Genomic DNA, 16,116 nt, shown 5'->3' with positions numbered 1-16,116 from the left:
ATGCATTTTTGCATTCATAGAGTCTAAACATGAAAGATTTCTAAGTTTGGTGTCTTGCATATTTTCTTTGCATATAAAATTTTCAAAAATATGTTCTTGATGTTCATCATGTTTTCATAGTGTTCTTGGTGATTCATCTTGACATTCATAGCATTCTTGCATGCATTCATTGTTTTGATCCATAACTTTCATGCATTGCATCATTTTTCTTGTTTTTCTCTCTCATCATAAAAATTCAAAAATAAAAAAAAATATATTTCCCTTTTTCTCTCTCAAAATTTCGAAAATTAGATTTGACTTTTTCAAAAATTTTTAAAATTCAATTATTTTTTATGAGTCAAATCAAATTTTCAATTCAAAAATCTTATCTTTTTCAAAATCCTTTTCAAAAATCAAATCTTTTTCATTTTTCTTAGTTATTTTCGAAAATTATAAAAATATTTTTCAAAAATATTTTTCTTATTTTTATATCAAATTTTCGAAAATAACAATAACAATTAATGTTTTGATTCAAAAATTTCAAGTTTATTACTTACTTGTTAAGAAAGATTCAAACTTTAAGTTCTAGAATCATATCTTGTGATTTCTTGTGAATCAAGTCATTAATTGTGATTTTAAAAATCAAATCTTTTTCAAAACTAATTTCAATCATATCTTTTCAAAAATATCTTCTTATCTTATCTTTTTCAAAATTTGATTTTTAAAATATCTTCTCTAACTTCTTATCTTCTTATCTTTTCAAAAATTGATTTTCAAATTTTGTTTCAACTAACTAACTAACTTTTTGTTTGTTTCCTATCTTTTTCAAAACTACCTAACTAACTCTCTCTCTCTAATTTTCGAAAATATCTTCCCTCTTTTTCAAAAATTCTTTTTAATTAACTAATTATTTTAATTTTTTATTTTAATTTTCGAAAAAAAATCACTAATCTTTTTCAAAAACTATTTTCGAAAATCACTAACCATTTTTCAAAAACAATTTTCGAAAATTCCCTCTCTCTCTTTTCTTCTCCTTTTCTTCCACTCACCTAAAGGGAACCTCTATACTTGAGTAAAAAGGATCCCTATTATTATTATTTTTTCTGTGCCCTCTTCTTTGTCATATGAGCAGGAGCAAGGACAAGAATATTCTTGTTGAAGCAGATCCAGAACCTGAAAGGACTCTGAAGAGGAAACTAAGAGAAGCTAAATTACAACAATCCAGAGATAACCTTTCAGAAATTTTCGAACAGGAAGAGGAGATGGCAGCCGAAAATAATAATAATGCAAGGAGGATGCTTGGTGACTTTACTGCACCTAATCCCAATTTACATGGAAGAAGTATCTCCATCCCTATCATTGGAGCAAACAATTTTGAGCTGAAACCTCAGCTAGTTTCTCTGATGCAGCAGAACTGCAAGTTTCATGGACTTCCATCTGAAGATCCTTTTCAGTTCTTAACTAAATTCTTGCAGATCTGTGATACTGTTAAGACTAATGGAGTAGATCCTGAAGTCTACAGGCTCATGCTTTTCCCTTTTGCTGTAAGAGACAGAGCTAGAATATGGTTGGACTCTCAACCCAAAGACAGCCTGAACTCTTGGGATAAGCTGGTCACGGCTTTCTTAGCCAAGTTCTTTCCTCCTCAAAAGCTGAGCAAGCTTAGAGCTGATGTTCAAACCTTCAGACAAAAAGAAGGTGAATCCCTCTATGAAGCTTGGGAAAGATACAAACAGCTGACCAAAAAGTGTCCTTCTGACATGCTTTTAGAATGGACCATCCTGGATATATTCTATGATGGTTTATCTGAGCTATCAAAGATGTCATTGGATACTTCTGCAGGTGGATCCATTCACCTAAAGAAAACGCCTGCAGAAGCTCAAGAACTCATTGACATGGTTGCTAATAACCAGTTCATGTACACTTCTGAGAGGAATCCTGTGAGTAATGGGACGCCTCAGAAGAAGGGAGTTCTTGAAGTTGATACTCTGAATGCCATATTGGCTCAGAACAAAATATTGACTCAGCAAGTCAATATGATTTCTCAGAGTCTGAATGGAATGCAAGCTGCATCCAACAGTACTCAAGAGGCTTCTTATGAAGAAGAAGCTTATGATCCTGAGAACCCTGCAATAGCAGAGGTAAATTACATGGGTGAACCATATGGAAACACCTATAATCCATCATGAAGAAATCATCCAAATCTCTCATGGAAGGATCAAAGGCCTCAACAAGGCTTTAATAATGGTGGAAGAAACAGGTTTAACAATAATAAACCTTTTCCATCATCCACTCAGCAACAGACAGAGAACTCTGAACAAAATACCTCTAATTTAGCAAACTTAGTCTCTGATCTATCCAAGGCCACTGTAAGTTTCATGAATGAAACAAGGTCTTTCATTAGAAATTTGGAAGCACAAGTGGGCCAGCTGAGTAAAAGGATCACTGAAATCCCTCCTAGTACTCTCCCAAGCAATACAGAAGAGAATCCAAAAGGAGAGTGCAAGGCCATTGACATAAGCACCATGGCCGAACCTGTAAGGGAAGGAGAGGACGTGAATCCCAAGGAGGAAGACCTCCTGGGATGTCCAGTGATCAATAAGGAGCTTCCCTCTGAGGAACCAAAGGACTCTGAGGCTCATCTAGAGACCATAGAGATTCCATTAAACCTCCTTATGCCCTTCATGAGCTCTGATGAGTATTCATCTTCTGAAAAAAATGAGGATGTTACTGAAGAGCAAGCTGCCAAGTTCCTTGGTGCAATCATGAAGCTGAATGCCAAATTATTTGGCATTGATACTTGGGAAGATGAACCTCCCTTGTTCACCAATGAACTAAGTGATCTGGATCAACTGACATTGCCTCAGAAGAGATAGGATCCTGGAAAGTTCATAATACCTTGTACTATAGGCACCATGATCTTTAAGGCTCTGTGTGACCTTGGTTCAGGGATAAACCTCATGCCCCTCTCTGTAATAGAGAAACTGGGAATCTATGGGGTGCAAGCTGCTAAAATCTCATTAGAGATGGTAGACAATTCAAGAAACAGGCTTATGGACAAGTAGAGGACGTGTTAGTAAAGGTTGAAGGCCTTTACATCCCTGCTGATTTCATAGTCCTGGATACTGGAAAGGAAGAGGATGAATCTATCATCCTAGGAAGACCTTTCCTAGCCACAGTAAGAGTTGTGATTGATGTGGATAGAGGAGAATTGATCCTTCAAATAAATGAGGTCAACCTTGTGTTTACAACTCAAGGATCTCTCTCTGCATCCATGGAGAGGAAGCATAAAAAGCTTCTCTCAAAACAGAGTCAACCAGAGCCCCCACAGTCAAACTCTAAGTTTGGTGTTGGAGAGTCTCAACAATGCTCTGAACATCTGTGAGGCTCCATCAGAGCCCACTGTCAAGCTATTGACATTAAAGAAGCGCTTGTTGGGAGGCAACCCAATTTTTATTTATCTAACTATATTTTTCTTAGTTATATGTCTTTATAGGTTCATGATCATGTGGAGTCACAAAATAAATATAAAAATTGAAAATGGAATCAAAAACAGCAGAAGAAAAATCACACCCTGGAGGAAGCACCTGCCTGGTTCTGGCGCTGAACGCCCAAAATGGGCATCATCTGGGCGCTGAATGCCAGAATTGTACCCTGGAGAGGAGCTGGCGCTGAACGCCCAGAACAAGCATGGTTCTGGCGTTCAACGCCAGAAATGGGCAACAAATGGGCGTTGAACGCCCAAAATGGGCACCAACCTGGCGCTGAACGCCCAGAGTTGTGTGCAAGGGCATTTTACATGCCTAATTTGGTGCAAGGTTGTAAATCCTTGAACACCTCAGGATCTGTGGACCCCACAGGATCCCCACCTACCTCATCATCTCTCTTTCCATTCATGATCATCCCTTCTGTTTTCCATTTACCACTCACATCCATACACCCACCTACCTTCAAAATTCAACATCTCTCTCCCACCCAATCCCACCCATATGGCCGAATACACACATCCCTCCATCTCCTCCATATCTTCTTCTTCTTCTTCTATTCTTTCTTCTTTTGCTCGAGGGCGAGCAACATTCTAAGTTTGGTGTGGTAAAAGCATAGCTTTTTGTTTTTCCATAACCATTAATGGCACCTAAGGCCAGAGAAACCTCAAGAAAGAGGAAAGGGAAGACAATTGCTTCCACCTCTGAGCCATGGAAGATGGAAAGATTCATCTCACAAGCCCATCACTAAGAAAAGGATGGAGCAAATAAGAGAGCACATTCATGGATCTCAACAGGCACATGAAGAAGTTCATCATCAAGAAATCCCTGAGATACCTCAAGGGATGCACTTTCCTCCACAAAACTATTGGGAGCAAATCAACACCTCCCTAGGAGAATTAAGTTTCAACATGGGACAACTAAGGGTGGAACATCAAGAGCACTCCATCATCCTTCATGAAATAAGAGAAGATAAAAAAGCAATGAGGGAGGAGCAACAAAGACAAGGAAGAGACATAGAAGAGCTCAAGGACATCATTGGTTCCTCAAGAAGGAAACGCCACCATCACTAAGGTGGATTCATTCCTTGTTCTTATTTCTTCTGTTTTTCATTTTCTATGTTATGTGCTTATCCATGTTTGTGTCTTCATTACATGATCATTAGTAGTTAGTAACTCTGTCTTAAAGTTATGAATGTCCTATGAATCCATCACCTCTCTTAAATGAAAAATGTTTTAATTCAAAAGAACAAGAAGTACATGGGTTTCGAATTTATCCTTGAACTTAGTTTAATTATATTGATGTGGTGACAATGCTTCTTATTTTCTGAATGAATGCTTGAACAGTGCATATGTCTTTTGAAGTTGTTGTTTAAGAATGTTAAATATGTCGGCTCTTGAAAGAATGATGACTAGGAGACATGTTATTTGATAATCTGAAAAATCATAAAAATGATTCTTGAAGCAAGAAAAAGCAGCAAAGAACAAAGCTTGTAGAAAAAAAAGAGAAAAAAAATATATAGGCGAAAAAAAATAGAAAGAAAAAGCAAGCAGAAAAAGCCAAAAGCTCTTAAAACCAAGAGGCAATAGCAAAAAGCCAATAACCCTTAAAACCAGAAGACAAGGGCAAATAAAAAGGATCCCAAGGCTTTGAGCATCAGTGGATAGGAGGGCCTAAAGGAATAAAATCCTGGTCTAAGCGGCTAAACCAAGCTGTCCCTAACCATGTGCTTGTGGCGTGTAGGTGTCAAGTGAAAACTTGAGACTGAGCGGTTAAAGTCAAGGTCCAAAGCAAAAAAAAGAGTGTGCTTAAGAACCCTGGACACCTCTAATTGGGGACTTTAGCAAAGCTGAGTCACAATCTGAAAAGGTTCACCCAATTATGTGTCTGTGGCATTTATGTATCCGGTGGTAATACTGGAAAACAAAGTGCTTAGGGCCACGGCCAAGACTCATAAAATAGCTGTGTTCAAGAATCATCATACTGAACTAGAAGAATCAATAACACTATCTAAACTCTGAGTTCCTATAGATGCCAATCATTCTGAACTTCAATGGATAAAGTGAGATGCCAAAACTATTCAAGAGGAAAAAAGCTACAAGTCCCGCTCATCTGATTGAAGCTATGTTTCATTGATAGTTTGGAATTTATAGTATATTCTCTTCTTTTTATCCTATTTGATTTTCAGTTGCTTGGGGACAAGCAACAATTTAAGTTTGGTGTTGTGATGAGCGGATAATTTATACGCTTTTTGACATTGTTTTTAGTATGTTTTTAGTAGAATCTGGTTACTTTTAGGGATGTTTTCATTAGTTTTTATGCTAAATTCACATTTCTGGACTTTACTATGAGTTTGTGTGTTTTTCTATGATTTCAAGTATTTTCTGGCTGAAATTGAGGAACTTGAGCAAAAATCAGATTCAGAGGTTGAAGAAGGACTGCTGATGCTGTTGGATTCTGACCTCCCTGCACTCAAAATATATTTTCTGGAGCTACAGAACTCGAAATGGCGTGCTTCCAATTGCATTGGAAAGTAGACATCCAGGGCTTTCCAACAATATATAATAGTCCATACTTTGCCCAAGTTTAGATGACTCAAACCGGCGTTCAACGCCAGCTCTCTGCCCAATTCTGGCATCCAGCGCCAGAAACAAGTTGCAAAGTGGAGTTCAACGCCCAAAATGGCACAAAAGGTGGCGTTCAACTCCAAAAAGGACCTCTACACGTGCAACACTCAAGCTCAGCCCAAGCACACACCAAGTGGGCCCGGAAGTAGATTTATGCATCAATTACTTACTTCTGTAAACCCTAGTAGCTAGTTTATTATAAATAGGACCTTTTACTATTATATTAGACATCCTGGATTGTATTTTAATCCTGTGATCACATTTTGGGGGCTAGCCTCTCGGCCATGCCTGGACCTTTCACTTATGTATTTTCAACGGTAGAATTTCTACACTCTATAGATTAAGGTGTGGAGCTCTGCTGTTCCTCAAAGATTAATGCAAAGTACTACTGTTTTCTATTCAATTCATCTTATTTCGCTTCCAAGATATTCATTCGCACCTCAATCTGAATGTGATGAATGTGACAATCATCATCATTCCCTATGAACGCGTGCCTGACAATCACTTCCGTTCTACATTAGATTGAATGAGTATCTCTTAGATCTCTTAATCGGAATCTTCGTGGTGTAAGCTAGAATGATGGCGGCATTCAAGAGAATCCGGAAAGTCTAAATCTTGTCTATGGTATTTCGAGTAGGATTCAATGATTGAATGACTGTGACGAGCTTCAAACTCGCGATTGCTGGGCGTAGTGACAGACGCAAAAGGATAGTAAATCCTATTCCAGCATGATCGAGAACCAACAGATGAATAGCCGTGCCGTGACAAGGTGCGTTGACCATTTTCACTGAGAGGATAGGATGTAACCATTGACAAGGGTGATGCCTCCAGACGATTAGCCGTGCCGTGATAGCGCATTTGGATCATTTTCCCGAGAGAAGACCGAAAGTAGCCGTTGACAATGGTGATGCATTACATAAAGCCAGCCATGGAAAGGAGTAAGACTGATTGGATGAAGACAGTAGGAAAGCAGAGGTTCAGAGGAACGAAAGCATCTCTATGCGCTTATCTGAAATTCTCACCAATGATTTACATAATTATTTCTATCCCTATTTTATTAATTATTTTCAAAAACCCCATTACTATTTTATATCCGCCTGACTGAGATTTACAAGGTGACCATAGCTTGCTTGATACCAACAATCTCCGTGGGATTCGACCCTTACTCACGTAAGGTATTACTTGGACGACCCAGTGCACTTGTTGGTTAGTTGTGCGAAGTTGTGAACCATGGTATTGGCATCATGTTTTTGGCGCCATTACCAGGGAAAGAAAGAGCAATGAATTTTACATAATCAAGGTGTAATCACAATTTCTGCGCACCAATCGTCAACCTCGATTAGTTGTGATTATGACTTCTTGTTTTGGATTGTAGTATTTTGTTTTTATGTTTTTAGCCGTGTTACCGTGTGACTGTGGATTTGTGGCTTTGACTGAACTTCGTTTTTATGCCGTTTAGGCCGTTCGGGCCTTTTTGTATGTTCCATTTTTTAAGCCGTTTTGTTTTTTGATTTTTATTTGTTCCCTTTGTTTGGGATGGGCGGACCGTCGTGAGGTCGATTTCTCGTGGATATCCGTGTCTCGGGCCCGGGGGGTGATCGGTCCCCCAGTTGTGGCCGTGTTTTTATTCCGTATTTAGGAAATAAAAAAGGAAAAGATATAAAAATAGCTTGATGGAATTTTATTGATGTTTGGGTCTCGTTAAAACCCTTTGTTTATGGCGGAAAAGAGTACCCGGGATTGACACTTGTGCGAAATTAAAATTGTGGTAAAGAGGGAAAACAAATGTAGTAAAGAGGGGAAACAAATAAAAAGGGAAAACAAGGTAAGGGATGACCTAGGGGGTCAGTCTAAGTGTAGTATCGTCGTAAGTTGGCGGCGTTCCACGTCCTCGGGATTTCGTCGCCGTTAAGTCGTTCAAGCTTGTATGCTCCCTTTCCGATTGCAGCCTTGATTCTGTACGGGCCTTCCCAATTAGGGGTGAGTTTTCCTTCCCCTGGGGTTGGGGTACTGATGAGTGGACTATTGACGGTTTATAATTTCACAAATGAATTCTCATTGCAATATAGTTTCTAAACCAACAATAGTTCTTTCATACAAAAATTTGGTTGTCACTAGTACAAACCCCTAAATTTATAAACCGAAGTATTGAACCTCAGGTTGTTCTCCCTAGGAATTGCAATAAAGTGTCTTGTTATTGGTTGTGAGGTATCTTTGGGGGTTTTTGGGGTAAGAGACAAGAAATGTAAAATGCAATGAAAATAAACTAACAACTATGAAAAGCTCTTGGCAAGGTTATGAGAATTGGAAGTCCTATCCTCATTATCCTCCTCAATTGTGATGAGAATTATCCATTGCTACCACTTAGTTAACCTCTAACCATGAAGGAAAGTCAAGTGGATGAATCAACTTGATTCCACAAGTCCTAGCCAACTCCCAAGGGAAAGACTAGCGTTAGTGGTATCCAAATCAATTAGCAACTTCTAATTGTCAATCAACAAAGGAATTAGATAATTCAAGAGTCACTAATTACTCTACCAAAGCCAAGAGGCACAAAATCTATACTAAAATCCAACCAAACATTTCATCAAACACTTGGAAGGCATAAAGGAAAAGCATAGTAAATTGATAACAAGAGTAGAGTCTAACAACAATTATTGCAAGGAATTAATAACAACAATCAAAAGAGATACAATTATTATGAATTACCTCAAATGGAATTGGAAGAAAGTAGAAGAAACAAGAGTAGATCTACAACAAAGTATAAGAACAACATAAAGGAAATTACAACAAAAGAATAGAAGGATGATGATTGCAACAACAAGAATTGAGAAGCAAAAGTAGAAGAAAGCATGAATGAAAACCTAGATCTAAGAACTAATCCTAATTCTAATCTTAGAGAGAAGTAAGAGCTTCTCTCTCTAGAAACTAACTCTAACTACTTCTAAAATTTAAACTATGACTAATGATCAAAAGTATGTAAAGTATATCAATTCCCCCCTTGGCTTAAATAACATCAGAAATGAGTTGGATTGGACCCATAAGGCTTTAGATTTCGCTGGCCACGTATTGCTTTAAGTGGATCATATGGCAGCAACGACGTGTGCGCATACATTGCACGTACGCGTCACCATACGTGTAGTAACTATGGCAAATCTTATATCGTTTCGAAGTCCCGGATGTTAGCTTTCCAACGCAACTGAAAGCACATCATTTGGATCTCTGTAGCTCAAGTTATGGTCGATTGAGTGCGAAGAGGTCGGCTTGACAGCTTTTGTGATTCCTTCATTTCTTCATGAGTTCTCCATTTCTACATGCTTTTCCTTCATTCCCTTGATCCAATCTTTGCCTCCTAAATTTGAAATCACTTAACAAACATATCAAGGCATCTAATGGAATCAAGGTGAATTAAATTTAGCTATTTTAAGACCTACAAAGCATGTTTTCACTCTTAAGCACAATTAACGGAGAAGTTACAAAACCATGCTCTTTCATTGGATAAATGGGAGAAAGGTTGACAAAACCCTCTAAATCCAACACAAGATAAACCCTAAATATGGGGTTTATCAACTTCCCCACACTTAAACCAAGCATGTCCTCATGCTTAAACCAAGAGAAAGCAAAGGGTATCAACATTTATTCAATGTGAACTAATATAAATGCAACCTAAACTATATGAATGCAACTAAATGCCAAATGATTCTACCTACTTGGTTAATAATAGATCAATCCTCCAAGAGCATGTATAAATGGGTAGGGCTAAGGTTATATGACGACTCATGAATCCTACCAATTCAAATATCAAAATGAAGTTCAAGTAGACTTGCAAGAGGAAAGCTTATGAAAGCCGGGAATCACGGAATTGAGCATCGAACCCTCACCGGAAGTGTTTGTACTCTATTCGCTCAAGTGTATAGGGTTGATTTACTCAATTCTGTCCTAATCATGCTTTTCAAGATTTGTTTTTCATCTAACAATCAACATTTATTTCATGCATGCATACAACTATCATGAGGACTTTTCATAGGTTGTAATGGGGCTAGGGTCAAGGTAAGGATGCATATTTGGTCAAGTGAGCTTGGAATTTGAATCTTTGATCAACTTAAACTTTCCACCTAACTTATAACAACCTATACAATTAAGTTCTAGCCTAACTACCCATTTTTCACTTTTTTTTTTCACATACTCATGCGTCTTTTCTTGATCATAACACATATGCATTGATTTTTATTGAGCTTCACTTTGCTTTGGGGCATTTTGTCCCTTTTTTATTACTTTTCTTTTCTTTTTCTTTTCCTTCTATATTTTTTTCTTTTTATTTTTCTTTTATTTTTCTCATTTTTCTTTCTTTCCTTTTTGCTTTGCATTAAAATATATACAAAAGCATCAATGCATATGATTTTACATTTATTACACATGAGCATGTACCCAATTTCCGATATTTACAACAAAAATACAAAACTACCCTTTTATTCACCCAATGTCCCAAGATTCCCACACTTGAATGATACACACACTCTAGCCTAGGCTAATCAAAGATCCAAATAAGGATATTTATTGTTTTCCGTTTTAAGGCTTGTAATGTACTAAATTAAGAACAAGTGGGTTAATCGTAGGCTCAATTTTGGCTAACAATGAAAGATAAAAGGTAAGGCTATTTGGGTAAGTGAGCTAAATGAACAATGGCCTCAATCATATAAATGCATGAATACACAAAATAATGGACATAAAGAATTAAACAAATCAAAGATTACAATCATAGAAAGAGAATAATGCACACAAGAATGAAAATAAGTGGTTATATGATGTAACCACACCATTAGGCTCAAATCTCACTTGCTTGTGTGTTCTTAGCTCAAAAAACATGTTCCAAAATAAATTCTTTCAAGCAAGTTCAACAAAATGTTTACAAATTGGTAGGTTGCCCTAAAAACAATTTCTTGAAAAAGAAATCATCACCATAACTAAGTAGTCCTAATAAGAAAGAAGTGTTAAAAATATGTACAAATTCTAACTAACATGCAACCTATCATGCAATGCAACAACTATCTAATGAAGAAAATAAAAAATTGGTGTTGAAAAGGAAATTGTTACCCATGGAGATCGGTCAAACGACCTCCCCACACTTGAAGATTGCACCGTCCTCGGTGCATGCAAAGAAGAGCAAGGTGGATGGGTTGCTACAATTGATGAGCTTCTTCGAAAGGTTGTGTGGATGACTTGTTCGTTGCCCCATTTCGAAGCTTTTTCTTTTCCTCCTTTCTTGGTGGCCAACCCAAAGGGAGAGAAAAAAGAAAGAAAATTAAGCCTATAACAAAGATATCAAAGCAAAGAGAACATAGGCAGGGACTAATGCCAAATAAGGGTATGGTTCTCTACGACATGGTAGCTACAACATGTGAGTGAGAAAACAATGTAAGCTAATGGAATATCAACTAATACTTGATGCAAGAGTAAAGTCAAAGCATAAAGAGCATATTGAGCATCAAGATCAAATAAGAATTGACACAAACAGGATTAGTGATAAGCATGAAAGCATTAGGTCCCATCCAAACTCAATGATAATGAGGTACAAAAACAAAGAATGATGAGTTAGGAAAGACTAAGGCACTAATCTTGTGTGTAGAACAAATATGACCATTAATGTTAAACAAGTCACGAAGCACCAAAATAATACAAGAAATTCTCAACAATTGAGTAAGAAAGTTCAACACCATTATTAAAATGAGAAACTCGAAAAAAATGAAGTAAAAACAAGCTATAAAAACAAAATGAAAATGTAAAGAATAGAAGTATACGAATGCGAAAAACAAAAGAAAATGGAAGAGGAAAAAAAACTCTTTTTTTTACCGGCGCGGACGCGCACAGTGCGCTCACGCGTCGATGTGCATGTTGGCCAAAGGGCGCGTACGCGCCAGGTGCGCGCACGCGTACAGGTGGTTGTGCTAGTGGCACAATGTTGGCCCAAGGTTCGCGTAACTCTCGGGTCCATGGCCTGGAAATTGTGTTTGTGAATCGACGCGCATGCGGCATGTGCACGACTGCGCGCATTGCAAAAATGTGCGTATTGACGCATATGCGCGCAGTGCACGCACGCGTACGCTCGGTTGTGCCATTGGCCCAGAGTTGGCGCGAGATTGGCCCAACTCTCTAAAAAATGTATGGGCTGGATCCGCGCATGGGCGCGCACGCGCACAGCGTGCGTATGCATCCTTGACTCTTTTTTTTTTTTTCAGAAATACTATAAACAGCTAAAAATCTCCCTAACACTACCTACAACTCGAGATCAACTAAAATGCAAATTTAACAAAAAAATTCAAGTGCAAACAAACATAACTTGCACTTTAAGCAACTAACAACCAAGATATCAAGACAAAACTACATGAAGAGGAAAAACTACCTACAATGGCAACTCAAATCACTTATTAAGTATATATACAAGAGAGTGGAAAGAGTTTACCATGGTGGGGTGTCTCCTACCTAGCACTTTTATTTATTGTCCTTAAGTTGGACTTATGGGGAGCTCCTCATCAAGGTAGCTTATGCTTAAATTTATCTTGGAACATCCACCAATGCTTGACTCTCCAATAAGCTCCAATCCTCAAAAGTAATGCCTCAAAACCTTGATGGAGTTTTTCACAAACCATGAGCTCCCAAGTTTGATTTGCCTTGTATGATCCGGGATCCCACACTTTGTTTTGGCACCCATCTTCAAATTGATCATCATGATTCCAATTGGGTGGCAAGCAAGATGAATTCTCAATGAAGTTACCAAACAACTTCCTAGACCCATGCAATTTGGTTCTCCACCAATCATTACTATACAACTTTGAGCATGCAACTATCATGAACTTAGAGTGATGTTTCCAACCACTACACAACTCTTTTCTACTTTTAACTCCACAAAGAGCTCTAAGTTGACCATTATTTTCAATTAAACCATATTCAAGTGAGAAAGTAAAGCTTAGGGATAAGAATTTTACCCACTTGAATGTTGTGTTGGATGGTGACTTGGGGAGGGAGACCTCCCCACACTTAGACAACGCGAGGTCTACTTTTTTAGGCTCTTCTTTAGTTGTTTCTACCTCTTCGCAAGCTTCTTCGATTTCGACCTTTTTCCCTTGGTAGCTCTCTTCCGATTCACTCTCTTCTTCATTGCTCACCAAGGATATGGGAGGTTGTGCACATTCTTCTATAATTTCAACTTCATATCCAATGGGAAAGGATTCAATTGTAGATAGAAATTCATCCATAATTGAATCCATCTCTTGATAAACCTCTTCCAAGTCTCCAACTATGATATGCCTTGGAGGTTGCGCACCCTCCTCAACATCAATATCAAGCTTCTTGGAGGAATGCTCCATGATGCTACATTCCCATGGACTTTCAACATCTCCTAAATCTTCAACCACTTCTTCTCTTTTTTCAATAACCATAGGCTCCTCTAATTGCTTTAATATAAAATAACCTCCCTCATTTCCCACCAGAGTTTCCAATCTCTCCTTCATGATATGCTCTTCAATTGATTCTTCACATGTGGCTATGGAAGCACCTTGAGTAGTCAAGCATTGGTAGGCTAAGGTATGCACTACCTTGGTCAAATTAGTCACAAACTCTAGGGTGTTCCTTTGCATATCGGCTTGGCCTTGAAGTAGCAAGGTAAGAGAATCATCTATTGGGGCTTGGGGTGGATAAGAGGGTTCATTATTTTGGAGAGAGGGTTCATAGTAGGAAGGTGATTCTTCTTGGTAAGGGTATGGAGATGGTGTGTATTGAGGTGGTTCTTCAGAGTAGTCATGATAAGGTTGTGGTGGTTCCAAAGGTTGTTGCTCATAATGGTCATAAGAATATGGTAGGGGTGATTGGTTATGTGATGGATATGGATCATAGGAAGGTGTTTGGTAATGAGAGGCTTGTGAGAATGGTTGAGGTTCATGTTGAGGATAAGAGCCATATGCATATGATGGTGGTAGTTGATTTTCACATAAAGTTCCACCATAGCCATTAAATTAACATGCATTAGGATGGTAATTATACCTATAAGTATCTGGAGGTTGTTGCCAATAGGAGTGATCAATTTCTTGAGGCTCTTCCCATCTTGGAGTATTCCATCCTTGGTACATGTTGTCATAAAAGTCCACATTTCCTACAACATAGTGAGAACCAAACTCATAACTAAAGTGAGAATTCATGATAGCAAGAGAAAATAAAAACAAAATCAAATAAGAAGAAAGGAAATTAAATCCTAAAACTAGCAAGAACTAACAAAGAGGCAAAAGGCAAACATATTCACAATATTCACATATATACAATAACCAATAACACAACACCATTGCAACTCCCCGGCAACGGCACCATTTTTGATGAGTGGACTATTGACGGTTTAGAATTTCACAAATGAATTCTCGTTGCAATATAGTTTCTAAACCAACAATAGTCCTTTCATACAAAAATTTGGTTGTCACTAGTACAAACCCCTAAATAAAAACCGAAGTATTGAACCTCGGGTCGTTCTCCCTAGGAATTGCAATAAAGTGTCTTGTTATTGGTTGTGAAGTATCTTTGGGGGTTTTTGGGGAAGAGACAAGAAATGTAAAATGCAATGAAAATAAACTAACAACTATGAAAAGCTCTTGGCAAGGTTATGAGAATTGAAAATCCTATCCTCATTATCCTCCTCAATTGTGATGAGAATTGTCCATTGCTACTACTTAGTTAATCTCTAACCATGAAGGAAAGTCAAGTGGATGAATCAACTTGATTCCACAAGTCCTAGCCAACTCCCAAGGGAAAGACTAGCGTTAGTGGTATCCAAATCAATTAGCAACTTCTAATTGTCAATCAACAAAGAAATTAGATAATTCAAGAGTCACTAATTACTCTACCAAAGCCAAGAGGCACAAAATCTATACTAAAATCCAACCAAGCATTTCATCAAACACTTGGAAGGCATAAAGGAAAAGCATAGTAAATTGATAACAAGAGTAGAGTCTAACAACAATTATTGCAAGGAATTAATAACAACAATCAAAAGAGATACAATTATTATGAATTACCTCAAATGGAATTGGAAGAAAGTAGAAGAGACAAGAGTAGATCTACAACAAAGTATAAGAACAACATAAAAGAAATTACAACAAAAGAATAGAAGGATGATCATTGCAACAACAAGAATTGAGAAGCAAAAGTAGAAGAAAGCATGAATGAAAACCTAGATCTAAGAACTAATCCTAATTCTAATCCTAGAGAGAAGTGAGAGCTTCTCTCTCTAGAAACTAACTCTAACTACTTCTAAAACTTAAACTATGACTAATGATCAAAAGTATGTAAAGTATATCAATTCCCCTTCAATCCTTGGCTTAAATAGCATCAGAAATGAGTTGAATTGGGCCCACAAGGCTTTAGAATTTGCTGGCCACGTATTGCTTTAAGTGGATCATATGGCAACAACAATGCGTGCGCGTACAGTGCGTGTACGCGTCACCATACGTGTAGCAACTATGGTAAATCTTATATCGTTTCGAAACCCCGGATGTTAGCTTTCCAACGCAACTGAAAACCGCATCATTTGGACCTATGTAGCTCAAGTTATGGTCGATTGAGTGCGAAGAGGTCGGCTTGACAGCTTTTGTGATTCCTTTATTTCTTCATGAGTTCTCTATTTCTACATGCTTTTTCTTCATTCCCTTGATCCAATCTTTGCCTCCTAAATCTGAAATCACTTAACAAACATATCAAGGCATCTAATGGAATCAAGGTGAATTAAATTTAGCTATTTTAAGACCTACAAAGCATGTTTTCACTCTTAAGCACAATTAACGGAGAAGTTACAAAACCATGCTCTTTTATTGGATAAATGGGAGAAAGGTTGACAAAACCCTCTAAATCCAACACAAGATAAACCCTAAATATGGTGTTTATCAACCTCCCCACACTTAAACCAAGCATGTCCTCATGCTTAAACCAAGAGAAAGCAAAGGGTATCAACATTTATTCAATGTGAACTAATCTAAATGCAACCTAAA

This window comes from Arachis ipaensis, chromosome B4 (assembly GCF_059453495.1).
Source record: "Arachis ipaensis isolate K30076 ecotype BB chromosome B4, ASM5945349v1, whole genome shotgun sequence".
Taxonomy (NCBI): domain Eukaryota; kingdom Viridiplantae; phylum Streptophyta; class Magnoliopsida; order Fabales; family Fabaceae; genus Arachis; species Arachis ipaensis.
Note: the sequence above shows the minus strand (reverse complement) of the source record.